Consider the following 27,030-nt stretch of genomic DNA (forward strand, 5'->3'; position numbering starts at 1 on the left):
CAGCTGCATCTGTATGTTTTGTCTAAGGGCTAAGGGCTAAGGCCTGGCCAGAACAAAATAACAAGGGGCATTGTTGTTTGACCTTGCACATAATGTTCAGTCAAAATTCCAGGAACATGCAGAGAATGAACACAGCGATGAGTTCTCATGTGAAAATAATCATTGAAATTATTATAAAGACATGCAATAATGTGAGTAAAGCAGCAGGCAGGCAGGCTGCAGCGGACTCATGCTAAGTTAGTGAAGATGACAATGTCCTTAAGGGCGACGTGACACCCTCCCCTTGGCCAGGTCGGTAGCACCATGCCAAGACAAAAGTCAGAGGTAAGCAGAGGCAAAGCGTCACAGTATTATCCCTAGTTGGATATTTGTGAACCAAAAAAAATAAAAAAATTGTTGAAACAATGTTGAAATTTACAAAATATCCAATTGGGTACCCAAAAATATATCCATTCATAGCGAATCTGCAGATTCAGAAATGTTGCGAGAAAATAGGAATGCCATAAACCCCAGTATATTGTCTGAACCTTCCAAAGTAAAGAGGTAATCCATCCAATTGAGCAAGTCAGAGCACACATGCTCCTCATATCCAGAAGCTGTTAGGCACATATCAGGGCAACCTGCGTTACCTTCGATGAAACTCTGGTCTATGGGGTGATGGACACGAGCACAGGTACTCAAGTCTGCCGTTGGTCCAAGTAGAGGATCACACACCAGGCGCCTATCCTTGAAACATTCCTGGTCATAGGCCTTTAACAGACCCATTAACAGTTCGTAATCCAGGGGAGTGTGAGTGGTATTGGAGAGGCAGACATCCAGGGCTCATTGAAAAGGGCACCCAGTAGTTGATGTGAAGAGCTTGTAAAGGCATTGCAACAAAAAGCTGCTGCATCCGGTCACAATATAGCTGCAACTGGACCGGGTTTGGCAGCTCCACAAACTGAGCAGCCATTGCGAAGTAGCAATAGCAATACAAGTACGCCGCAAATTAGCAGGAGTACCAGGGGAAACCCCATGAAGGTGCTGAAAAAAAATGGAATTAATAAAAGCGGGTCTGAAAAGAGGTGACAACGACGAATCCCACAACTTTAAAAAAGTGGGCTAGGCCCTTGGTATTAGACACATTAACTATTTGGTGAATTAATTCTCCAAAATGGAGTGGGAGATTCATGTTTAGCAGTGAGTGAATCTCACTTGCGGTTCTTGCCACCTGCAATACGAAGGTCTCTCGAGCTGACGTGAGAGCCACTTCTTGTTGAAACAATAGCACTTTGAGTCTGCTTAGCTTATTGAAATCTGTTTTTCAAAGTTGGAATGGAATGCCAAAGCAAACTATCTACAAACCCATGCGGGGTGGGAACAGGACATTGCTGCAACATGTAGCTCATTGGGAAACTGTTATTATATACGGGATGCCTGACCGTAAGCCGCAGCAGTCGTGGTTATTCAAAATAAGATAACGTTTGTTAGAAAGCAAAGTTAGCACAGGAATAATAGCTGGGACAGGGGTACCTTTTGAAAAACAAGCCAGATTAGGGGCTGAAACATTACAGGCACAGTCAAATTTAACTTGTTTACAGAATAGGGAATGTCCTACTGTGGAATCGCAATCCTCCCCTGTAAGGAAAACTTCAGTATCCGTGCGTTGACATCTAAAGGTGAAAGGCAACAACCATAATTCATGAATATAACTACTGCTGAGGGCCTCATATCTACCAACCCGATAATTTTTCATGCAGGCTGTAAACTGGAAAAGTGAGATAGTATTTAATTTTTTTTTTAATTAATTGAATATTCGCACGTGCAGGCAAGCCTTGATACACTGGATGGAAGGATACTCTATAATCTTGGCCTGCCGGGGAGTAAAATACCTGGCAGAAGTAAGGAAACTTCTACGGCAAGCTAATCTGGAGGAAAACAAAGATGTATGATAAATGCCGGCATGGGCCTAGCTGACTCATTTATGTAACAAACGGACTTAATGTAAAACTCAGTAAGAGATAATTTAACTAGCAGGACCTCAGAAGTTTGCTTTTAAAACATATTTTACACTTTACTGTATAACTGCACTGTTTTCCGGGAACCTGCTATTTTTATCAGAGCTTTCTAATTTTCCAGCTTGTTGTTTTTAGAAAACTGATAGTAAGGTTGAAAGCATTATCACAGTATTATCAATGAAAACGTTGTAATTCAGTAAATGTTTCTATAACGCATTCAGTATTCAGTGGACTAACCCCATGTATTAAACACACAGTTGAATCGGTCGCAGCCTCAGAAAATGGTAACTGTTCTAATAGTTCAATATGTAACAATGTGTATGTGGCGTCTTTCATTGACATTAATTTCTGTTTATCAGTCAAATATAATGGCAAAAATAGAGCAGACGCATTCTGGTAATCCCACGGTACTTTTTCACTTTTTGTTTTTTTAACAGGTCTTTTTATTAAATTTAAAACTTATGCAATATACAGCACAGTGGTCATAGAAAATGAGTGATAGAAACATTGTATAACACAGGTCTGTTTCAGAAACAATTAGCTCATTAAATCACAACCATTTACATGTGGAATCTAGTACAACCAATGACAGACCCTCCCCCTTCCACCCTCTCTGCCTCTACTTACAGACCCCTATAAACAAATTATTGGTGCCACACTTTCTTCCATTTCTAAGGGCAAACCCTGCCTTCATACACCACTTTTTCTGCAGCACAACACCAGTCTAAGTCAAGCTTCCATTGGCTCACTCTCTGTGGCAGGACAGTCCCCCATGCCTGAGCAATATTTCTTTTTGCCACCATCGCGGCCACCATCAACCAGAGTTTCTGGTATTTCGGCCTCATCTGATCCCCCGTCACACACAGTATATACCATCTGGCATCTAAGGGAATGTCTAATCCCAAGACCTCCATCACCCGTGTCACCTGTTCCCAGTAGTGGTGTACAAGAGGGCACTCCCAGAGGATATGAAAAAAGGTGCCTTTACTGTCGCAGCCTTGAATGCAGGTTTCTATATGGATGCGTCCGAGTTTATGCATGAGCGTGCTCGTGGAATAGGACCTATGGAGGATCCGCAGCTGTACTAATCTAAATCATGCCCTATTTGCCACTTATCGCAGGCTTTGTACGGCTTCTGCCCAATCATCGTCCTCCACTAACCCGATGTCGACCTCCCAGGCCTCCCTGAGCACCCCCAAGGGATCAGGCGAGTTATTGACGATCTTCTTGTATGTGATGGATAATGCTGTTTCATGAATAGGATCTCACAGAAGACCATCTTCCAATGGGCTGTATTCTGGGATATGTTACCCCTCACGGATGTGTGTACAGAGTGCATGTCCTAGCTGCATATATTTATATCGCTCTGTGTCCGCTAACTGGAACTCAGACTGTAGATTTTTTAACGATATGACCGCCGGGCCCTGCCATAAATCCCCCAAGTGGGCAATATCCAACAGTTTCCATTTGCCGAAGCCCCGTAAAATCCCAACCTCTTCCAGCATATCACTTTCCCACAACAGCGTGTGTTCCGTCAATCTACTGTCCCACCCCAAAAATGTATTACTCCCAGTCCAGGCATCCAACAAATCCTTTGTGTGGGGAGGCATAGATTTCCAAGCTCGTTTATGATAAAGAGCGGCAGGGTAGCCGCCTGTGCCCATCACTAGGTTGTCAACACGATATGCTGGGTTGTTTCTGTCCTCGAAGACCCAGTCATTTATCACCATTAGTTGTGATGCCAAATAGTACTTTCTGAGGTCTGGGACTGCCAGGCCCCCTTCATAAACGCCTCTTTGCAGTTTGACCAGTGCGATTCGTGCACCACCCATATACAACAGCAGCTTCCGCAGTTCACTATCAACCTCTTTAAAGAAACCATTGGATATCCTGGAGTATATATATCGTTCGCGGCAGCAACATCATTTTAAAAAGGACGGCGCTCCCCATTAGAGAGATTGGCAATGTCCTCCAATGCGCCACGTCTCTTCTCAGGCGTTCAAGTTGGGGTAGTAGATTCTGAGCCATGAAATCTGTTTCTGTCTTAGTGACAACAATGTCTAAATATTTAAAGTGATCATGCACCTGAAGCTGCATGCCCTCGAGAGGAATGGGTGGCGGACTGCCCGAGAGCATAAATAGTAAGGACTTATCCCAGTTAATTTGATATCCGGAGTACCCCCTGAATAAGTGAAAGATTTGCAAAAGTCTACTGATGGTGAAGCGGGGTCTAGACGCATACAAAGAATGTCATCAGCATATAGAGGGATTTTCTCTTCCCACTGCCCACCCCCAGTAATTCCAGAGGCCACTGGGTCTGCCCGCACCCAACCGCGTCACAAGAGGCTTCAATTCTAGTGCAAATAACACACAGGACAGTGCACCTCCCTGTCTCGTTCCCCTATGCAAGGTGAAGGAGCGGGAGACAGAGCCATTCACCAGCACTCTGGCCGATGGGCTATTATAAAGTAGCCTAATCCAGGACTGGAATCGAGGGCCAAACCCAAATCTGCAAAAACAGCAAACAGATAGTGCCATTCGATGCTGTCGAAAGCCATGCGAACATCTAATGACAGGAGCGCCGCATTCTCAGTTGGTTGGGTCTCAGTCAGGTGCATCACGCCGTACAAGCAACGTAAGTTTATTCTGGTGCTCCGGTGCGGCATAAAGCCGGATTGATCGTGGTGTATTAGTGATGTAATCAACCCGACTAGGCAATTCATCAAGGCTTTAGCAAGGACCTTGACTTCCATTTTGAGCAAAGATATGGGCCTGTAGGAGCTACACTGGTGCGGCGGCTTGCCCACCTTTAGTATAACCACGATGGTGGCCGTACGTTGGTCAACTGGCAAGCAGCCCGTCTCTCTGGCCTCCTCAAACATAGATAGGATGTACGGTGCCAAGGCACCCGTCATGATCTTGAATAGTTCTGCTGGTAAGCCATTCGGCCATGGGGCCTTTCCAGACTGTAAGTGTTGGATTGCCCCTTCAATTTCCTCGATTGTAAGTTCTCTATCCATACTTTCTCTATCTTCATCGGACAGCGTAGGTAGTCGAATGTCCACATGTAGATCACGGCACCCAGCCTCTGTCCCAGCAGGGTTTGAGGCATAGACCTCCTCTTAGTATTCCGATAAAGGCTTCCCCTATCTCCTCCCCCGCTGCATGTGTTGTGCCCTGTGAGTCACAGATCTCTGAAACCCAATTGCATTCTCTATCTCTCTCTCTCCAACCAAGCAATCATCATGTTGGTCTTGTCACCTAGATCATATACCCGCCGTTGTGTCGCCAGGGCGGCTGCTCTTGCGGAATGGTCTGCAAGGCTTTTCATCTCTTGCCGTTTAAGCTCGAGTTGGTGGAGAAGCGGCAGATCCATCTCCTCTCCAGCCAAAATTCTGCCTCTAAGGTGACAACCTCGGCCTCTACCGTGTCCCATTGGATCCTTTTTTTCCTTTTTAGAGCCCCCCAGGTGGGCCTGAAAGTGCCCTCGTATCACTGGTTTAAAGGCTTCCCAGAGAGTGCAAGCCGAATCAACTGAGCCCTTGTTTTCTTGAAAATAAAGTTTAGTCCTCTCCCTCGTTTGGTCCACCAAGTCCTTATCCATAAAGACCCAGTTGTTTATTTTGGGAAGCGGGACAGTGGTTCGTAGTGGGCCCTGGAGGGTTACCTCCACCGGCGAGTGATCAGTGATCCCTCGAGATTTGATGTGATCATTGCGGAACCACCCTTCATTACCCCCGAAGAGTTAGGATATGGTCGAGGCGGGAGTAACTGCCATGTACTACCAAGTAGAAAGTGTATTGTTGCTCACGGGGATTGTGTAGGCGCCGTATATCCGTGAGGCCCATGGCCTCTGCAAAGGTACATAGTGGCTCCACCCCTCTCCCCCCTCGCTGCCCTGGTTACCCTATCCCGCTCCGAATCCCTTGTGGAGTTCATGTCCCTCCCTAATATTAAAATTCCCGGTGGGAGGTTCACCAGCAAAGCCCCCAAAGCTGATAGTGCCTCCGAGTGTAACGCTGGTGGTATAGAGCCCAATACTATGTTCAGCGGCTGATTCTCCCACTTTCCAGTAAGTGTCACATATCTGCCCAAGGTGACGTGCCAAATATTCCCCATTACAAATGGAAGGCCTGTCCTAACCAGTATCCCTACCCCTCTTGAACCTGCTGTGTAACCGGAGTGTGCAGCAAGCCGGTAGCCATATCTATCAAGCGCCTTGTACCTATTACCTTTGAGGTGTGTTTCCTGGATTAGTACCAGATAAGGGGCGTGTTTATGAAGGTATTGCAAAACTACTGTACGTTTGATACGATTACCCAAACCATTGACGTTCCAGGACAGTACTCTAGTGTGTCACATCTACACTCTGTTCTTCCATCTGGGAGGAAACCGCTCCTTCCTTGTGCCTTTAGATATCCCCATATTGACAAAGCCACTGAGTACTATACAAAACCTGCATAGCAATATTGTAAAAACAGAATAAACATTCTCAGGAAAACTGAAACCCCCCTCATACTCTAATCCCCCACCCCCCTCCCTGTTACCCCGCTGGTGGGTGAAACAACCACCCACCTGCCCAACTTGGAGAGTGCCTGTCACCCTTAACTGAATAACTGTGTAAGGGGTTGGCTGGTGCCGAGCAATATAGCGCTCCATCCCCGACCTCCTGCCCACCCCAAAGTTCAATTGTAATCTGGTCCAGTCCTGCCGGCCATACATCTGGTTATCAACCGTTTATAGGTATCGGTAAGCAAAGTCTTATGCACAGAGTCACTTCTTCCACTCAGTGGAGGGCCACCCTTCTTTTGCCTCTAGACCCCGGACTGATAGTGTCATTTTACCTGCCTACCGAATCCATTGTCCCAAGCATTTCTCAGTCCGAAGCTTGTGCCCCATGCAGTGTTGGGCCCTCTTGTTGGTCTTTCGCAAAGCCTCGTCGTCGCTCGCTGGGTGAGCTGCAGCCCACTGTACGCCAACCCTTGAGCCACTACCAGGTCTCTTCTGCCACTGGGAACAACCACGTCTTACCCTCAGTGACCACTCTCAGCTTCGCAGGGCATAGCATGGAGTATGTAATGTTCCTACTACGCACTTCCCTCTTGACACCTTCAAAGGTTCGCCGCTGTCGTTGGACTTGGAGGGTGAAATCAGGGAAGGACTTGGAGGGTGAAATCAGGGAAGAAACGTATTACTGCATTTTCAAGGTGTAGAGCCCCGCGTGTCCGTGCTGTTTGCAGGACTGAGTGTCTATCCCGATAATTGAGGAGTCGTGCTATGATTGTCCATGTGGGGCTCCAGGCTTCAGTTTAGGGATGGGTGCCCTATGCGAGCGTTCAATAGTAAAGTACATAGAGAGTCTTGGGGGTTTTGGATGGTTGATGATAAGCTCTTCTAGAAATAGGTCCACACTTGCCCCTTCCATCCCCTCCGGGACCCCGGCCACGCGGATGTTATTCTTCCGTGCCCGCCCTTCCTGATCCTCGAGTTTGGCCGCCATCCCCTCCTGTTGCTTCGTCAGGGACTGAACTTGCTATTCAAGGCTTTTCTTGCTGGTCTGCAGGTGCGTCACATCTTTCTCTGTGGCTGCCACTTTGTCAGCCATTTTGTGGAGATCGGCCCGCAGATGGTTCACATCCGCCATTACTGCGTCTAATTTAGGTTCAAGCGAGCTCTTAAGATCTGCTATCACCGCCATTATTGCACCCAAGGACGGTTCCGTTGCTCCCTCCAATCGCTGCTCTTGGGTGGTAGTCAGTGGCTTGGGAGCAGCATACTTTATCCATTTTGTTGGTTTGTGTCCCTTGTTGCCCCTTGGGCTTCATTCGGAAGCTCGGTGCCGTCGCCAACGCTTTGCAGGCAGGGGTTATTACTCGGGACACTGGAGATGGGTTGTCCCTCCACACCAGTTGACGCTCTCCTCTGCAGGTCCCTACCGGGTATAAAGTAACGCCCAGAGGAATCCAAACCTGGCGAATCACTACATTTGTATCGCCTATCTAGGGGTGCGTAATCTCTGCCACACATCTCCGGATCTGCAAGGTTGCGCTCTGGCTGACACAAGTCTCACTTTCCCAAGTTGCCTACGGCACTTCTCACCCCCGGGCCCCTACAGTACCCAGGGTCTCTTGAGCCCCAGTAACTTCGCTGCACATTCTATCCAAGAGTCAGGCACCAAAGGGGAATGGCCTTTTTAAACCAGGCCATTAATGCATGCTGTCGAGACCCCTGTGCCAACTAGTCTCTCTGTGAATTCACCCCGGCAGGTGTTAATAATCCTACCACTTGTGGGGCCTGTCCACACACACCTCCTCGCTACATAAAAGCCACAGGGGTGTAGCCGTGCTGCTCCAGAGGCTTACCGGTGTCACTGATACACACCGCAGCCACTGGTGCTCAGAATGGCAGGATCTTCACTGCAACCTTCTGTAGCTTACTGCCCAGCTGCATTGCAGGCCTCCAATAATTGGAAGGCCTGTCTCACCACGGAGCTTCAGTCCGGAACTGCGTATGCGACCTCCGCGTTTCGCCGCGCCAGCAGGCCCTCCCTAGGCCACCGCAGTGTGGTAGCAGCCCTTCGGGAGCGTCTCTGGAGTGTCTCTTGGGCCCAGGTCAGTCCCCGGGGGTCCCCAGTGGCGTGCCCGCACTGACCACTGGCAGGATCGGATGGGCCAACGGATATTTAGTGGAGTTACAGAGTCTGTGGACGGAGCTGCACTAAAGCACTTCTATCTTGCTCAGCTCCTTAGCCACACCCCCTCTACTTTTCCCCTTTTGACCGTTTGTAAGGTCCATGTAAATTGCATTACAGAACGCAACTGATTTTGACCATGATACAAATCAGACACTTCATGTTGAGCAATGCCAATGACTGATGATACAATATTATCCAAAGTATATATACGAGAAGACAGTGTATTGATGCTGTAACAACTGCAAGAACTTTTTCAAAATTAGCTTGGTCAATTTGACGCAGGCGCACCGCTGCTTCCATCTGCGATAGCTTCCAAATACATTATACTGCATAGACAAAACTTTTCGCTTGAGGGGACTTTGGACCTAAAAGAAAATCTGCCAGGTCAATGTCACCCATCAAGAGAAAAAGGTGTTGCTTCACAGATGACAGTGTGGAATGTTCCAACCATTGCTGACACAATTTACCCACTGAATATGTGGTAACTGTATGGGAATGTGGGAAATGTGGATCAGGTCTACTTTGTGTAAACCTCTTTGTAGTATTAAAAAAGCGTAATTGACATGCATTGGAGCTCGTTGGCCTCCGTAACTATCCTAAGGGGTCAATAGTGAAAGAGGTAAGTGTGCCATTTCGAAACATAACAGCTAAGTCTTCAATTGTGTAGTTGGTATGAGTTTGTCATGTTTCATATGGAGCCAATAATAGAATGGTGAGAGTATTCAGATTTTTGGCAGTGACTAAACCAAAACAAGTAATCTGTTGTACCGTCTCGTTTAAAAATATTAGCTGAGACAGTATTAGACATGCACAATGCAATGACTCAGTGCCCTGCACCTGCCAATCTTTGGTACCCCAGATGGATTTCAAATCAACAGTGTCCTTCCAATACTCATAACCTTTCACAGACAAATCATTAATGAAGGACAAGTAATAAACTAATTTAGTGTGGGTCAACATAAATTTAGTGCGAGACAGTATCTTTAGTTTGTAATAATAGGACTGAGGGTCGGAAAGATTGTAACCAGAATATATAAATTTACTCTATTGGGTATTTGAACTACCCTGTAACGGTGTTGGGCAATGCTCCCATTGGGTGTAATTAAAAAATGGTCTCTGAGTACTGGTTTTGTGCAAAAAATTATGCCCAAAATGATAACAGAACAAATCGGCATAATTTGCAGAATTTAAATACAAATCTTCACTGTCAAAAGCAGTATAATATTTCAAGTCAGAGAACAATGAATGAACAGCATGAATATCCCATTCATCAGAATGTATGCCAGGCAAACCCACATCTCCTAAAGAAACTTGGAAAACGTATGGAATGTTCAAAATTTCTGTCAGGCCATGGATATTGAATGCTACCTTATCCCAAACACTGCCATCAAGAACTGGGAAAGCTGAAATATTAACTAGGGCTTTATCTCGTTTCATTTTATGAGATGACATGTGTGGGGCCAGAACACGGTCAACCAAGTTCGCAGCAGAGCGCTCAGGTAAATAATGGCCATTAATCAGCAGGAAAAACACAGTCACAACCCAATCCACATGAGTAGGAACACCATTGTCAGCACCATCCAGACGTATGTCCAGGGTTGGACTAGGTAAGTCTTCGTGAACCAGAAAATGAAAATATTGATGCTTGTAGGGGGCTCTATCACATATGACGACAAAGAAGATGTATCCGAAGTAAAGCTATTACAGTCTATGTAGCAACCACTGGACCCCAGCTGAAACAGGGGCTGTTCTTCATAGGGCGGTGAACAAATTGTACTTTCAGGAATGTCAATGATAACATCAACTGGAGGAGAAGCATACTCAGTGTCCACAGTTGTGGATGTTGAAGGTAAAACTGGCAACAAATCAATTGAAGACTCCATCTCACCCACCATTTGTTGGGGACTAGTTGACGAAACAGAAGCCATCGGATTTAGTGAAAGATCTTGGAGTGGAATGCTAGGAGGAATACTATTCAGTATCAGCCATATGGTGTAGCTTGACATGTTCAATAGAAATGTAACGATTCTCCTTACGACCAGGTAGTGGAGGCAGAATCACAGTATGGGTGCCTTTCAAACCAAGGACTCTGACCGGTGCATGGTAAGATGAACCAAATTCGATTTTGTTCTCCACCTTTTTTCGGACCAGATCTACAACTTTAGGAAGCAAGCTAGAAACATGAATCAGCACTGTTGCATCTGTGGAAGAGGGCAAATGTGCTTTCGCTTGCAAATCACAAGCTTTTTGTAAGTCCTGTAACACAGCACAATGGTTATCTAAGTCAAAGGTTGCGGCAGTCGCAACAACATCTAGACCATTAAGGTCTGACACAAACAGCATTTCGTATGGGGTCCGTCCACCCAGAGATCTTCTTGGGAGATTATTAAGTGCACGCTGGGCTCCATAAAGATGAGTCATCCAGCCCCTGCCAGTACCTAAAACCCTTGCTGTTAAAGATTGCTTTAAGTGCTCCACAACAGAATTGCCCTCAGGCCAATATGGAGTCGAGAATTGCACCTGCACCTCCAAAGACTTAATTGCATCCCGGTAAGCCTTAGAGGCAAAAGCAGGACCTTGGACAGAATTGAAGGTGCCACAGGCAAATGTCCTGACAAAGGCACGCAAATCTTTTATAACAGTTTGAGCATCATCACTGCGTTGCGGCCAAACCCTAAGGAATATAGTGCACAAATCCACTGCAACCAATATGTGTTTAAAAGCAGTGTCAGACATCAAAAAATAGCAGTGGTCTATATAAATGAAGCCAAATGGCTGATTAGAAATGTAAAGTTGAGTATGTTGCAGACGTGCAACAGTAGAAAGCTTAATTTGTTGACAAACATCACTAGAAAAAACATATTTAGGTGTCTGGTGGTATAAACCACACCACCAAAAACGTTGCTGTAAAAAGGAAATAGTCGCTGTCACTCCAGCATGTGCAGAAGCAACGCCTTCATGTGCAGCTACTATTAAAGAAAGCCTGCAGTCCCCGTTGGGAATCAGCCGATCCCCAACGGATGGAATAGTCACAAATGGAACTTGATCAGACGACAAGTGGTATGAGTTATGTGAAGCAAAAACTTGGGGGACTCTGTCCCCTCTTTTGTCGCAGCTATACCCGCCAGAATATCATCATCAATTTGTGTCATGGACCTAGTGACTGCTGCTACTGAACAAGTGGCTACTGCAGATTTGGCTGCTTCATCAGTCATGGAATTACCAACAGCATGTGCTCCCACACGCTGATGACCAAACGCATGAATAACATGTGTGAGCAGCAAATGTTCCTTTAGAGCGGCCACTCGAACTCAAAGCATTTTATGCTTAATTGCGCTATCTTTAGAATCACGAAAATTATTTTGTGTCCAGAAGAACAAATTGTCATTGAAGGATTGTACATAGTAAAATGAATCGCACAGTAGGAGAGCTTCTGGATCAGCAAACTCTAGAGCCAAGACAAAAGCACGTAGCTCTGCCAATTGAGCCATGCAATCTAACAGAGACTGTGTGTGCACCAAAGAGGATTTAAAATCCCCATCAATGATTTTCCCTGCCACAATCGTGCAGGCTGCAGAATGAGCATATTTAGAACCATTGGCCAGCTGCGCAGACCCATCAGTGTAAATTATGCATTTGTACTGATCAAGAGGGAGTAGAGATAAAGGAGGAGGATGAACATGTTCATATTGTAAAAACTCTTCTGTTTGCAAAGAAGGGTCAAACACAAAGTTGACATAAGCTGACATCAAAGAACTGGCCCATTGTATCTAACGAGGATGCGAGGCTATGGAATTCGGGACACTAGCTTTTGTGACTGCTTCCAAAGCAGGTACTGGCGAAACCATGAAAATGCGTTTTCCCTGAGCCCAAGAGTGTTCCTTAAGAATCGCCATCTGGACCACTGCCAAAATCTTTTCAGTAGAAGAGAAATGCATCTCAGCTGGAGTATACAAATGTGATTTATATGCAATAGGGTTGTGTCCCCTTCATTGAACATCAAGTAAGTAAAGCCTACTGCCCCTGGTACAGTCCTTATGACCAAATTTTAAGCATTGGCTCGTGTTAACAAGAAGTATGTCGCAAGCAGATCAGACTGCACGGACCAAAGAATTGCGGTATGTTCCGGAAGAGAAAATAGGTTTCATATGCTGGGCATTATCAGGAATGTATGTCCTTCCGAAATAAAAAAAAACCAGCAAAGATTGCAACTTTTTAATCGTAGATCGAGGTTGCAACTGAGCACATTTGTCTAGAAAGTGGGGGGCCAACCCCCTACCATCATTGTTTAGTTCATAACCAAGAAAAAGAACCGCTAAGAAGGCGATGTGAGACTTAGCAAAACTGAATTTATAACCAAAGTTTGCAAAATGTGCGATAATGCGGTTCCCATGCAAAAGATGAGGCTGTAATCCATCATCCGTCAAGTATATGTCATCCAAGTACGAGAAGGCATCAGGGTGGATCTCATGCAAAAGGGGCATTATGCGTGCCGCAAACACACCAGGGCTATTCTGTTATCCCATAGGCAACCTAGCATATCGCCACTGATTGCCCAATGCACTGAATGTGGTCAAATCACGGCTCTCAGGGGCCAAAGAGTGGCTGAAGAATCAGTTGAAATATCCAAAGTGGTTTTGTCATTTTTTCAAATGATGTTGTTCACTAATACAGAGCTATGTGTATTCTGAATAGCAAAGGTACGAACATAACTTTTCAAATGTCTGTAGTCTAAAACTATACGATATGACTCATCCGGTTTCAATATCGGAAAAAGAGGATTTTTAGTTGGAAAAACATAGTGTTCATTCACACCTTGATATTCCAATTGGGTCAAGATGTCACTTACGGATGCTTCAGCGTCTCATTTGATTGGACACTGTGGTGTGAATTGAAGGGTAGAACGCAAAGGAATTACATGAACCGGGAAATCCTGGTCCCAACCTGCCTGATTGAGATATAATGCCGGGGCTAAGGATAAAGCCAACTCCGAGGCTTAAGCCATTTTATCGTCATCAGAAAATTAATGTGAAAAACTTGGTAAAATAACATCTTGCCCTCTGAAGGGAGATAGGACAAAAGGGGGAGGCCAATCAACCTCTGCCAATAAAATATCATAGGAAAAAGTGAGATTTTCCCAAAAGTCTGCCTTAAACGGGTGTTTAATATCACCTTCAATTTGGAGGATCACTTCATAAAGCCTATCAGGAAGGGCAACTCGAGTGTCAGCTGTTTCTACGGTAATGAAAGTATCAGTTGCTTTCGCCTCCAGACTCTGGTGGAGTGTCTACTGTATGGTAACCTCTGCTGCGTTGTCAAGGAGGGTTACCGTCCAACACGTGTTGAGGAGCAGGGTTCTCATCATCTGAGGCATACTTAGCAGTCAAAGCAGCAACTTTTTCCCTCTGGAACAGGGGGCAATATTTAGGTGGTTCCTCCTGTTTGACTTTTAGATCAGACTGGCGCTGCGGGTCACATCTAGCTTGTGCAGACTCGCCTAGTCTGCGATCCTGACATCCTCCCCGCCGAACTGTTGTTACGACGATTCCCGAAAGGAACGAGGAGAACGAGGATCAGGAACCTGGAACTTCTCAGGTGTCTTCATTTTAGAGCGGTCATGCAAATCGTATCTACACTCAGAAGCGTCAGCTGGAGCGAACCTGTACGAGAACCAGGCTTCTGTTGTTGCTGCCTCTGCATCTTGTTCCAAGCCTTTTTAGGAAAGACTGGAGGACAGTCTTTTTCAGGAGGGGGTTTACTTTGTGTCAGTTTAAATGGTCGAATCCCCAAGCTATTGCGACCTAAAGAGTTATACACATCTGCAATAGTAATTGGCAACTTCCGCCACCGCCGCTAGGCGTTGACGTACTTGTAATAAACACGCTTCACCTTTAATATTGGCCAGAACCATATCGGAGACAATAGGGAACATTCCCACCCACTTCAACCCTAAATCCAGGACTGGACTAGCCCTGTGTTAATCTTGTACCTTCTTTGGAACACTCGGTAAAACGCTCTTGGAGGGGGTGCCAAAGCACAGTGTATACACTGAAGCAAACACCGTCCCCCAGGTGGTGCAGTGCAGTCAGCTAAAGTGGGAATCAGACCACTTAGCAAACTCATTGTAAGGATCCTGTGTTTCTCAACAGGAGTTGTGAGAGGAAAAACAGCTTCGAGTTGCTCATATTTTTGTGCAAGCCTAAATGGCAAGTCATCACGGTTTTGTGGACGTTTGCCCATCACCGAATTAATCATGACTGGACTAATGACGAGACCACTACTGTGTCCCGGTGCTAGTGGGGTGGCATCAGCTGGAGCCACGTGAATGGCATGTGACATAAACTGTATGACACTTCTGTGTATATGAATCCAGGATGTGAGTAGCTGATGTAGTTCTGCTAGTTTACGATGAAGATAATTCGGATGTGGTATAAAACTGGTCAACACAGGCCAAGTGGCCCCATCGATAGATAAAGTGCCCATCCTTGCAGCAGTAACAGGGTGAGGAAGGGCACCATAAAACCAAATGGTATGCTACCAGGCCATCAATTGAACTTCAAGTAATGCATAAGGACGGAACAGCAGCCCTTGTATATTCATGAAACAAATTATCATTTCCATCTACCGCGGGGAATGAAACCCACAAATAAAAGACTTTGAAGCAAAAAGCTGGGTCAGCTTCGATGACAAAAATTATATTAGGCCCCACATTGGGGACGCCATGTTGAGTTAAGTGTGCTGTAACCGCCGCGCGGTTAGGTTCCGCAACAGCGACCTGTTGTGCCATGTCTATAAAGACAGGAAGAAAGAAACTAAGAAAATGGTAGCGCAAAATAGGGTAAAGAAAAACCTTTTAAATTTCAAGCTTGAGAAACTAGGAGGGTAAGCCCCCTCATCGCGGACGTTTCCTGTAACTGGCGAGAGGGAAATTGTGGACAAGAACAAGAGCTACTCAGGGGTCTCATGAATAAGTACCAGACCAAATGTTGGTGGTGCCATGTTGCAGCGATTCTGCACAAACACAGAACGATGCGCGGGATTATGGGACCTTGGTGTATAGGTACTGAGTCTTACTAGCACCTTAGTACCCACGAGCCCAGGACCGACTAGCTATAGTGTCTCACTTGCTCTCCTACTCACTCACAGAGACACAAATGATTAGACACCCCAGAACACAACACTCCCAGCTATCTCAGGAATCGTGGTAACAAGACACACCCCTTCGCTCTCACTCTTGTACTTGTCCAAAGTAAGATCTGACAGAGACACGAAATAGTTTAAAATATTTATTTTAATTAATGTGCCCTAACATACAGTATACGTGTCACAACAAGCAGGAAAATGCATAGTACAAATACAGTCAGCATAGCAGCTAGTCCATATACCATGAAGGGGGATGTCATAATGAAAAGACAACAGAGCCTAACCTCTTTCCCCTTGCTAAGAAGCAGTATTATTAAATATTAGAAGATATCTGGGCTTTGTCAGCAGACCCCATACCTTAGCCTATAGATGGTAGATCTACATCATAGGTGCGGTCTCACTCTTCTCCCTGGAAAGGTCCTTCTCCAATTGTGTGCTACCTATTGGTGTATTCTAATACATAAAAAGTATGTTATCCAAACAACAGCTGCATCTGTATGTGTTGTCTAAGGGCAAAGGCCTGGCCAGAACAAAATAACAAGGGGCATTGTTGTACGACCTTGCACATAATGTTCAGTTAAAATCCCAGGAACATGCAGAGAGTGTTTCAAGTTTATTTATTTGTTTGATTAATTAAAATCTTACAAAAATTGCTAAAATATCATCAAAGTAAAAAAAATTATAAAACAATCAATCATATTTATATTTTAAAAAAACTTACTTCTATAATATGTATTAGCACAATCCATTATAAAATCAGATAAATACCTCCCGCCTTTTCCCAACAGCACATATAAATTTTACAAATGCAGAATTCATTAGTAAGTCTTAAGGATTAAAACATGCTATCAGGACTTGCCTACATGTCCTTACACCACGATTATTAAATAGTTTCTCAAGAGTGGATTTTCTTTCATATTCCGACTCCGGGCAAAGACACAGTAAGTGGATAATGTTTTCCTGGCCGGATTTACATAGCCTGCATAGTTTGTCCTCCTCTGTTCTCTTCCATGGAGGTAAGTGACATAATCTTGGCAAACAACCATAGCTAGCTTTAATGAAGATGTGTTTGTTTTTCTTAGACCATGATGTTTCAAGATATTTTTTAACCTTTTTTCCCTTAAATCCATTTATAATTGGCCATGCATGATTCCTTTTCACTAGCAAGTCTTTATCCTTTATAAATGATAGGTGGTTGGTAAGTTTATTAATAGTTTTTTTGAAGCTTTCCTGAGCAATTGTATTATTCCAAATCAATGTTATGCCATATTCCTCTATCGCTGTATTTAGATAGGACCAAGCGTGTCATTTTCTGTTTTCTTTTACTTCTTGCCACAACAGCCGAGACATTTGGTTATCTTGGTCATTTTTTACTCTATTCCATACTTTAAGTGATTGTCCTTTCCTTGCATATTGCTGATTATTTAACACTAATTCCAATCTCATCTGTGCTTGTGAGGCATTCTTTGGCAGGGAGAATAAAATTTTATAGGTATTTGCAACCGCACTATTAATGATCTCTGCATCTTTTCCATTCATTGCCTCACTCCCATACATTAAAGTTTGTAGTAGTTTTGCAGCAATTACTTTTAAAAAGGGACGATAAGACAAGTCACTTATAGCTTTCTGAATAGTCCTAAATGCCACAACCAGAGTATTTGCTTTCCTTGTAATATCAATTTTTTGTGGGAAGAAGTTTCCATTGTCATTAAAAATAATACCCAGGTATTTATAGGAAACAACTTGTTCCAATTCGTTGCCTTCCAAAAACCATTTATATTTATATTTAAGTCGCGTGTTTTTGGTAATAGCCATTACCTTGGTCTTAGCTTCATTTATTATCATACCATTTTCCTTTGAAAAATTTAAAATACAGTTGATTAATCGTTGCAATCCAATTTTAGTGTGACTTAAGAGTATAACATCATCTGCATATAACAAGTTGGATATTTGTTTGTCTGCTAGCTCGGTGGATGTGCATTCATTTCATTCAAAGCCGTAGAAAGATCAGCTAAAAATAAATTAAAAAGTAGGGGGGCCAGGACGCACCCATGTTTTAGTCCTCTAGACGTGGGGATTTCTTTTGTTAGTGTGTGTCCATCACCAATTCTCACCCTGCTCCAAGTATCAGAGTGCAGAAGCTTGATCATTTTTAACAATGTCTCAGGAATTCCTTGTTTTTCAAGTTTTGTCCACAGAAGATTTCTATCAACACAATCAAAAGCAGATTTAAAATCCACAAAACAGAAATATAAAGGTTGTTTTGCTAATATTGCCTTATCCATTAGTACGGGTAATATTAATATATTTGTGGAGGTTCCCAGACCTTTAATAAAGCCTGTTTGATTCGGGGGCAGCACCTGCTTTTTCTTTGCCCAATCTGTTAAAATCATCAATAGAATTCGAGCAAACAATTTTGCATCAGTATCTTGAAGGGTAATTAAGCGGTAGTTTTCCGGCAATTGCCAATTTCCTTTCTTAAAGATAGGAGATATTAGTGACCCTCTGCACAATTTCGGAATTAATCCACTCTGAACCACTTCATTAAAGACAGCAGTTAGATATACGGACCAAAATTCTGGCTCTTCTTTATATAACGCAAACGGAATACCGTTGGGGCCAGGTGCCCCATCCTTTTGTTTTTTTATCAGTTTGGTCACTTGTAATTGAGTTATATTAATTTCATATTCACATTCTATGTCAAATGTATCCATCTTTTTCTGTATGTTGCATTCAATATTTGGTGAAGACTCTGGGTTTAGATGTTTTATAAGAAACGTAGACCATTCGTCTTCAGTTAGGGCAGATCCTACATCAGATTTATTCAGTCGGGCCAGACCGTTAATCAGTCTCCAGAAATCCCTTGAGTTTGTTTGAGTACTTGTGTGGAAGATTTTTGTCCACAATTCTTGTCTAACTTTATTTTGTTAATTCCAAATTAGATTCCTCAGGTTATTATTAGTATTTCTTAATTGTACCCTAATATCTTCATTTAACGGAACCCTGGTTAGCTGTTTCCTAAGTCTGTTGTGGGTGCGTCTAATTTTTTTCACAGTATAAGGGAGAATGATGTTATTTTCTCTTATTTCAGTCCGGGTCACTTTTGTTTGTACACATACAGTTTTTTCATTAGACTTCACTATTTTCTGTATAAAATGTTCCCATTGCTCTATTACTGTTGTCATCGAAGTTTCTTTAAAACACTCATTAACTAGGTTTTGTGTTTTTTCCTTTATATCATCCGCATTATTTGGTTTCCATATGAGTGTCCTATAATTGATGATACAGATCTGGCCTTGCATTGTCAAATATTTTTGAGGTTTTGGACAAGATAGTTTTATCTTCACTATTTGTTGACTATGGTCACTGTCTGGCACTTCGTTCAGTTGGTAGGAAATCACTTTATTGAAGATATATAATGAAGCCATTGTGTAATCAATTTGTGAATTACCATTCTGCGAATAAAATGTCCAAGCAGGTGGTATATCCATTGGAAATCTACCGTCCAATATTCTTAATCCCAATGCCTCCATGTCCATCAGAAAGTTTCTCCCCATTCTATTTTGCTTAATATTTGTTCGAGGATCAGTTATTTGTTCAGGGATTTCCCATTGTTGGTTCTGGGACGGGACAAGGTCGTCCCATAGAAAAGGTATTAATAAGTTTATATTAAAATCACCTGATACGATATAATCTGCCAAAGGCTCTTCCAAAATATGCTCCAGAAGAAAACTATTCAGAGCAGCACACATTTCTTTCCTAGTGCTCTGTTTTGGTGGAATATATATATTGATCAAAATTATGATTTTTTGAATCTTACCTTTGCCTGATGTATATCTCAACTTTACAGCAAGAAGATTAGAGTTATTTGTAACTATGTGCTCATGATTTATTTTTAAATCAGTCAATATAAATATTGCAAGCCCCCCGCATGGACGACCAAACTTGTGATTTTTGGTTGCAGCTTCAAAATATCCTTTATATTGATGTAACATAAATGGGTCCATTGTCCATGTTTCCTACAACAGTATAACATGACTAGAACTTGGTAATGCATCTATTTGGGCATCTTTTAGTTTTTTACATATCCCATTTATATTCTGTTAGATCTGGGGGTCTCTAGTTGGCAGAGGTATACACCTTAGACCAAATAGGGACCCTTGCATCTAGTCAGGGTACAAGGACACACACGGTAGATAACCCCTGCTCACCCTCTAGGTAGCTTGGCTCGAGCAGACAGGCTTATCCCCAAGGCAATGTGTAAGGTATTTGCACGTATACACCACAATGATCCCCCCCCCGCACACCACAAACTTAGACCACACAGGTGAGTTATATCAAAAATAATATATCTTTATCTAGTTTCCGCAGTTGAAATCAAGCATCACAGGTTTACACTATATTCGCTTTCTTGGTTGGTCGGGATCTTAAGACGATAGTCTCTAGTTTCTTGTGTGATTCGATACTCACTGAGAATGAATCAGTTCGTAGGCTCTTATTGTTTAGGCAGCTACGTTGCTCCGTCGGCGTCACTGCGCTCGTTTTACAAAGCGATCCTCGGGCTGTTCGGTGCAAGGTTTTCACAACTCCCTCGACGAGCCCTCAGTGACGATGTCGACGTCACCGGAGTCAGCCACTCACAGCGCGGCTTCGTAGAGCAGGGAAGTACGACTCTTGGTCTGCTTCAGGCCTCCGGGTCGCGGCAAGGCACGTGCCGATGAGCACGTCGGTCTTCTTGATGCGGCAACCGGTGTCAGGCCCGGATCAGCGCGGTACTCTCCAACAAGGCAGAGAGCAGCCCGCCCACTTCACCGGCAGATGTTGAGAAGCTTGGTAGAACAGTCCACGGTCCCTGCAGCACACAGCAGCGCAGGGGGGGACGCAGCAGAGTCTTGGGTTCGGGGCAACCTTTCTATCCCTGGGTTGCGAAACAGGAGGCCAGCTCTTCTCAGGCCCTTGGAGATTCGGTTTAAGACACAGCACACAGCAAAGTCTTGTTTGGTCAAGTGGGTAGAGTCAGCACACAGCAAGACCCCTTCTCCTCCTCAGCTTCAGTTGTACAGCAGAACAGGTCAGCCCTTAGAGCACACAGCAAGGCAATCTTCCTTTTAGTTCTTCAGCGGTCCGTCTTTCAGCAGAGGTTCCTCTTGATGGTAGAATCTAAAAATCTGTTGTCAGGGGTCCTTTACTTATACCCCTAAAAGTCTTTGAAGTCTTTGTGCAAGTGGGTCCTGAGCCCGGTCTGATCCAGTTCTGGGTGTTGCTGGAGCACTTTGTTTTCCTGGCTTCTACTTTCTTTTCAGAGTGAGGGGCAGAGTCGTCAGCCGCCCAGCAGGAGGCGGAGCCAGCACCGTGGCAGGCAGGCACAGCCCTATTCACTCCCAGGTGCTATCTCCTCCCTCCACTCTCCTTGCAAATGTCACCATTCAGCAGAGGGCTGACTCAGCCAACCTCCCGGGGGATCCCCAGCCCCTGTCACTCTCAAGCCAGACAGTCAATCCACAAGCATGCCCAGGCACACAGAAGGGTCAGACAAGAGAACAGCTACTCTCTAAAAAGTACTATTCTCCAACTCAGGATTTAAAAACAACCTCTCCTAAAAGATGTGTTATTAAATGCTGAGCTCAGGGATATCAAACACTCATGTCTTATCTTGTTCCTATGAGAAGATAGGCGAATAGCCATCGGCACCAGCCTCCCCCATGTTAGCCTATGGAGCAAGATAACCTTGCAGCAGTGAACACACAAAATGGCCGTTGTTCACTGCCAGAACATGTTACCTGCACTAGTACATGCTCTAACTTTTGCATACACTGCACCCTGCCCAGGGGGGTACCTTGGGCCTTCCATAGGGATGACTGACGTGTATAAAAAGGGAAGGGTTAGGCCCGGTCAGTGTGGACACTGGCCAGGAGGACATGGCAGTCCGGGGACTGCAGGCAGGCCTGCGGTGGCAGGCCTGAGACACCGTTTTAGGGCTACACAGGTGGGTGGCGCAATCAGCGCTGCAGACCCACTAGTAGCATCTGTCATCACCAGCCCTGGCACACACAGTGCACTTTACTAGGGACTTCATGGTGATACAGATATGCCAATCAGGTATATCCAATCAATATGATATTTTACACAGGGAGCACTTACACTCTGGCACTGATTAGCAGTGGCAGAGTGTCCAAAGCATCTAAACCAGCAAAAACGAAATCCATCACAGCATCAAAAATCCAGGTAGCAGAGGCAAAAGATAGGGGAAAAACCCACGCCAAGGATGTCAGGTCTAACACGTGTCCCCTCCAGCTGAAAGTGGGGAGAACTACCCACCCTCTTGGGAGTTCTCATCGCTAAGGCGGAAAAACCTGGACAGACCATCAGCATTGGCGTGCTCTGTACCGGGACGGTGTTCCACCGTAAAGTCCATTCCCTGTAGGGAGATGGACCACCTCAACAGTTTTGGATTCTCACCCCTCATCTGCATTAACCATCTGAGGGGCCTGTGGTCGGTCTGAACACGGAAGTGAGTCCCAAACAGGTAGGGCCTCAGCTTCTTCAGGGCCCAGACCACAGCAAATGCTTCCCTTTCAATAGTGCTCCACCTCTGTTCCCTGGGGAGTAGCCTCCTACTAATGAAAGCTACAGGTTGGTCCCCGCCCTCGTCATCCATCTGTGAGAGTACTGCTCCCACACCTTGCTCTGAAGCGTCTGTTTGCACTACGAACTCACTCGAAAAGTCAGGCGCCTTAAGCACCGGTGCTGTGCACATTGCAGTTTTCAGGGCATCAAAAGCAGTTTGACAGGCCTCGGACCAATTCACTTTCCTGGGCTGATTTCTAGAGGTTAGTTCTGTCAAGGGGGCAACAATGGTGCCGTATCCCTTGATGAACCGTCTGTAATACCCGGTGAGTCCTAGAAAGGCTCTCACCTCTGTCTGCGTCTTGGGGGGTTCCCAAGCCAGAATGGTATCAATCTTCGCCTGTAGGGGCGCCACCTGGCCGCTCCCTACCTGGTGTCCCAAATACACCACCGATCCCTGCCCTATCTGGCACTTACTGGCCTTGATAGTGAGGCCTGCCTTCTGCAGCGCCCTCAACACTTCACAGAGGTGTTGCAAGTGTTCCTCCCAAGTGGAGCTGAACACAGCAATGTCATCCAGGTACGCGGCGCTGAATTGCTCCAGCCCGGTCAGTACCCGGTTGACCAGTCTCTGGAAGGTGGCAGGGGCATTTTTCAATCCAAAGGGCATGACGCGAAACTGGAAGTGCCCCTCTGGTGTGGAAAATGCCGACCTCTCCTTTGCCCCTTCAGTTAAGGCAATCTGCCAGTACCCCGAAGTCAAATCGAAGGTGCTGAGGTACCTGGCAGCTCCCAACCGATCCACGAGCTCATCAGCTCTGGGGATGGGGTGCGCGTCAGTCTTGGTGACCGCATTGAGCCCACGGTAGTCCACGCAAAACCGAAGTTCTGACGGGCCAGCGGGTGTAGCAGATTTCTTGGGAACGAGGACCACTGGGATAGCCCAGGGACTGCTAGAGGGCTCAATTACCCCTAACGCCAACATCTTGGAAACTTCTTCCTTGATGCTGGCCCTGACCTTGTCAGCTACTCTGTAAAACTTCTGTTTCACAGGCAGGCTATCTCCAGTGTCCACATCATGGACGCACCAATTGGTGACACCTGGTGTCAGGGAGAACAGGGAGGCAAACTGACCCAACACCTGGCGACAGTCTCTCTGCTGCTCTGGGGTGAGGGTGGGCGAGAGGACCACACCATCCACTGACCCGTCTTGCTCCTTGGTTGCCAGGAGGTCAGGGAGAGGATCACTATCCTCCTCCCCACCGTCATCTGTAGCCATGAGCATCGTCACTTCAGACCTCTCGAAGTGGGGTTTGAGGCGGTTCACATGTAAGACTCTAAGGGGCTGCCTAGGAGTCTTCATGTTGATCAGGTAGGTCACCTCACTCTTGCGCTCTACCACCTCATATGGCCCGGTCCACTTGTCACGGAGCGCACAAGGCTCCACCGGCGCCATCACCCACACTTTCTGCCCAGGATGAAATTCAACCAGAGTGGTGTTCTGGTCGTACCATCTTTTCATCTCCTCCTGGCTGGCTTCTAGGTTCTCCTGAGCGAGCTTCCTGAAGCGCTGCGTTTGGTTGCGGATGGCCAGCACATAGCTGAACACATCCTGGCGGGTTTTCCCACGGGACTTTTCCCACCCCTCCTTCACCAGTGTGAGAGGTCCTCTAACAGGGTGGCCATACAGCAGTTCAAAGGGGCTGAACCCTAAGGACTTCTGAGGCACCTCCCTGTAGGCAAACAACAGGCATGGTAACAAGACGTCCCACTTCCGTCTCATGGGCTCCGCTAGGCCCATAATCATACCTTTCAGGGTGCGGTTGAACCTTTCAACCAACCCATTTCCTTGAGGGTGGTAAGGAGTGGTGAACTTATAAGTTACCCCACACTCCTCCCACAGAGACTTCATATACCTAGAGATGAAGTTGGTACCCCGGTCGGAGACCACCTCTCGGGGGAACCCCACATGGGAAAAGATCCCCATCAATGCACGGCCCACCACGGGTGCTGTGATTGTCCTGAGAGGGACTGCTTCCGGGTACCGAGTGGCGTGATCCACCAAGACCAGGATAAACCTGTTGCCTAAGCCGGTCTGGGGATCCAGGGGCCCTACGATATCAATGCCCACCCGCTCGAAAGGGGTGCTCACTACAGGAAACGGCTGGAGGGGCGCCACGCACTTCCCTCCGCTCTTACCACTGGCTTGACAGGTTTGGCAAGACTTACAAAAGGTATCGACGTGCTTCTTCATCTGGGGCCAGTAGAAGTGGGTGACAAGTCTTTGATAGGTCTTGTCTTGCCCCAGATGTCCTGCGAGAGGCACGTCATGAGCCAGACCCAGTAAGAAGTTCCTGAAGCGCTCGGGTACCACCAGCACACGGGCTGCACCGGGCTCAGCAAACTTAGGCTCACTATAAAGTAAGTCATCCTCCCAGTAAATCAAATGTTCCTTGGACCCTAGGCCCGCTGCCTGGTCTGCAGCCTGCTGCCGCACACCAATGAGAGAAGGGCACTCCTTCTGAGCCTGGCAGAATTCCTCCCTGGAGGGACCACCCTCTTGCTGCCAATGGGTCAGCTCAGGCAATTCCCCCAGTTCGGCCACCTGTTCCCCTGTAGGTTCCAGGGCATCCCCCTCAGGTTCTGCTTCCTCCTGGACCGTGGGAACAGTGGGGGCCGGTTTCCCGCGCCCTCTGCCCTTTCCTCTCCTGACAGGTTCCTGGGCCATTGTTCCAGGCTCCGGTTCTACTAATCCACCCTTACTGGCTTTCATGGCACGTGTGGATACACAGATCCACGCTGGCAGTCCTAACATCTCCAAGTGAGTTCTGTGCTCTACGTCCTTCCATGGAGAACTCTCCAGGTCATTACCCAACAGACAATCTACTGGCAAGGCATCACTGACACAGACTTCCAAGGTACCAGAGACTCCCCCCCATGTAAAGGGAACACGCGCCATCTTGCAGAGGCGCACTGAAGTGTCAGCTGCCACTACTGGGCGGAGCACATTGGGAATGACTTGCTCTTCAGACACCCACTGACACCTGACAGATGTCACACTAGCCCCGGTGTCTCTCAGAGCCTCTATCTCCCTCCCATTTATGGTCACCTTTTGCCCGTATTTCTTAGTGTTAGCGGGTATCAAGGTATCCTGGACCATCTCTTGGTCTCCTAAAGAGACAAGGGTCATCATAGCTAATCCCTCCTCCCCACTGGAAATCAAATCCCCTCCCAAAGCTACACTAGCTAACCCTGGGACGGGAGCAGCAGCTGGTGCTGGGGGTTTCTTGGGACAGTTAGGGGCTATGTGGCCCACTTCCCTACAAGCATAGCAAGTAGGCGGTGGTCTGTTGCCCTTAGGGGGCCAAGACCTCTTAGGCTTGGGGGCTTGGGACTCCTTCTCCTGGGAACTGTTTTGGGGCCCTTTAGAGAACTCCTTACTGTTACCCTTGTCCTCCCCACCTTTCTGCTGGGGACCCTGTCCACCCTTGGCTGGCATACTTACCACCCCTTTGTTGACCCTGGTGCTAGTCCAGCGGTCTGCCTCTTTAGCAAGCTCACTGGGATCAGTTAACTTGCTGTCTAAAAGATGCTGGCGCAGCTCTGGAACACATAGACTACTCAAGTGCTCCCAACTAATCAAGTGACACAACCCCACATAATCAGTAACTTTGCTGCCCTTTATCCAACCTTCCAGTGCACGCGTGTACATATTCACACACTCCACCCAAGTACTCGAATCAAGTTTCTTGAAGTTCCTGAACTTCTGGCGGTACTGTTCTGGTGTAAGCCCATACCTGAAGCATAAGGCCTCCTTCATCGTGGGGTAGGTTAAGGTCCCTGCTGCTTCTAAGGGTGCTAAGACATCCCTCCCAGAGGCCTCAAAATGCTTCCACAACCCTGCTCCCCAACTCTTCTCAGGCACTTCATTCATCTTCAAGGCAAGCTCATAGGATCTAAACCATGCATAGATATCCTCACCCCTCTGATAATTCTGCACCAAATCTTTCGGTATGTATACTTTACCCGCCTGTACTGGCTGTGCGCTGCCACCATTCGTACTGGACTCCACTTGTTTGGCTTTAATGTCCAGCTCCCTCATGCTCAACTCATGAGCCAACTGGAGTTTTCTCTCTTCCAAAGCAAGAGCATTCCTCCTCTCCTCCGCCTCTTTCTCGCTGTCAAGGCGCAGTTTCCTTTCTTCCGCTTGAGCTTTGAGCTTAAAAAGTTCAATCTCATGGGCCCTAATCCTCTGATTCTCCTCCAGCTCCTCTGGAGAAAGGCTCCTACTGGAATGGGTGCTGCCAGCCCTAGACGCTGGCCTATTCACTGGCAGATCATCGGATCCAAATCCGTGCTCCGGTGTGCCATCCCCTTCAGTAGTTTCCTCAGTTGCGCCATTCTTGGCCTCCCACCAGGCCCTTAGAGCTTTCTGTAGCTCCGTCTTGTTGGCGCTGCCCTTCACTGGGCATCCAAGCTGCTTGCAGAATTGCTTTAGTTGCTCCTTCTTATATTCGAGCAACTTTTTCACTTCGAATTGCAATTCCGACTCCTCACCTACTTCATTCAGAGACATGATGCTTCGTCGATCCTCCAAGAATAGTCTTCGCAAAAACTTCGTGCAATGCA

The 27,030-nt window shown here is 46.2% G+C and overlaps 1 protein-coding gene across 3 annotated transcripts in view; it reads right to left on the minus strand.

The window, feature by feature from the left end:
• The window catches only part of CPNE8 (copine 8), a 961,735-nt gene that overhangs the window by 692,911 nt on the left and 241,794 nt on the right, over positions 1-27,030 (minus strand). Inside the window, exon 4 of one of the 3 annotated variants that reach the window (XM_085654091.1) lies at positions 1,598-1,652. The exons of the other annotated variants lie outside the window; for them this stretch is intronic. The gene's annotated coding sequence lies outside the window, so the exon portion shown is untranslated. The remainder of the gene's footprint in view (positions 1-1,597; positions 1,653-27,030) is intronic. 3 annotated transcript variants of the gene reach the window in all.

Source organism: Triturus cristatus, chromosome 4_1 (assembly GCF_964204655.1).
Source record: "Triturus cristatus chromosome 4_1, aTriCri1.1, whole genome shotgun sequence".
Classification (NCBI taxonomy): domain Eukaryota; kingdom Metazoa; phylum Chordata; class Amphibia; order Caudata; family Salamandridae; genus Triturus; species Triturus cristatus.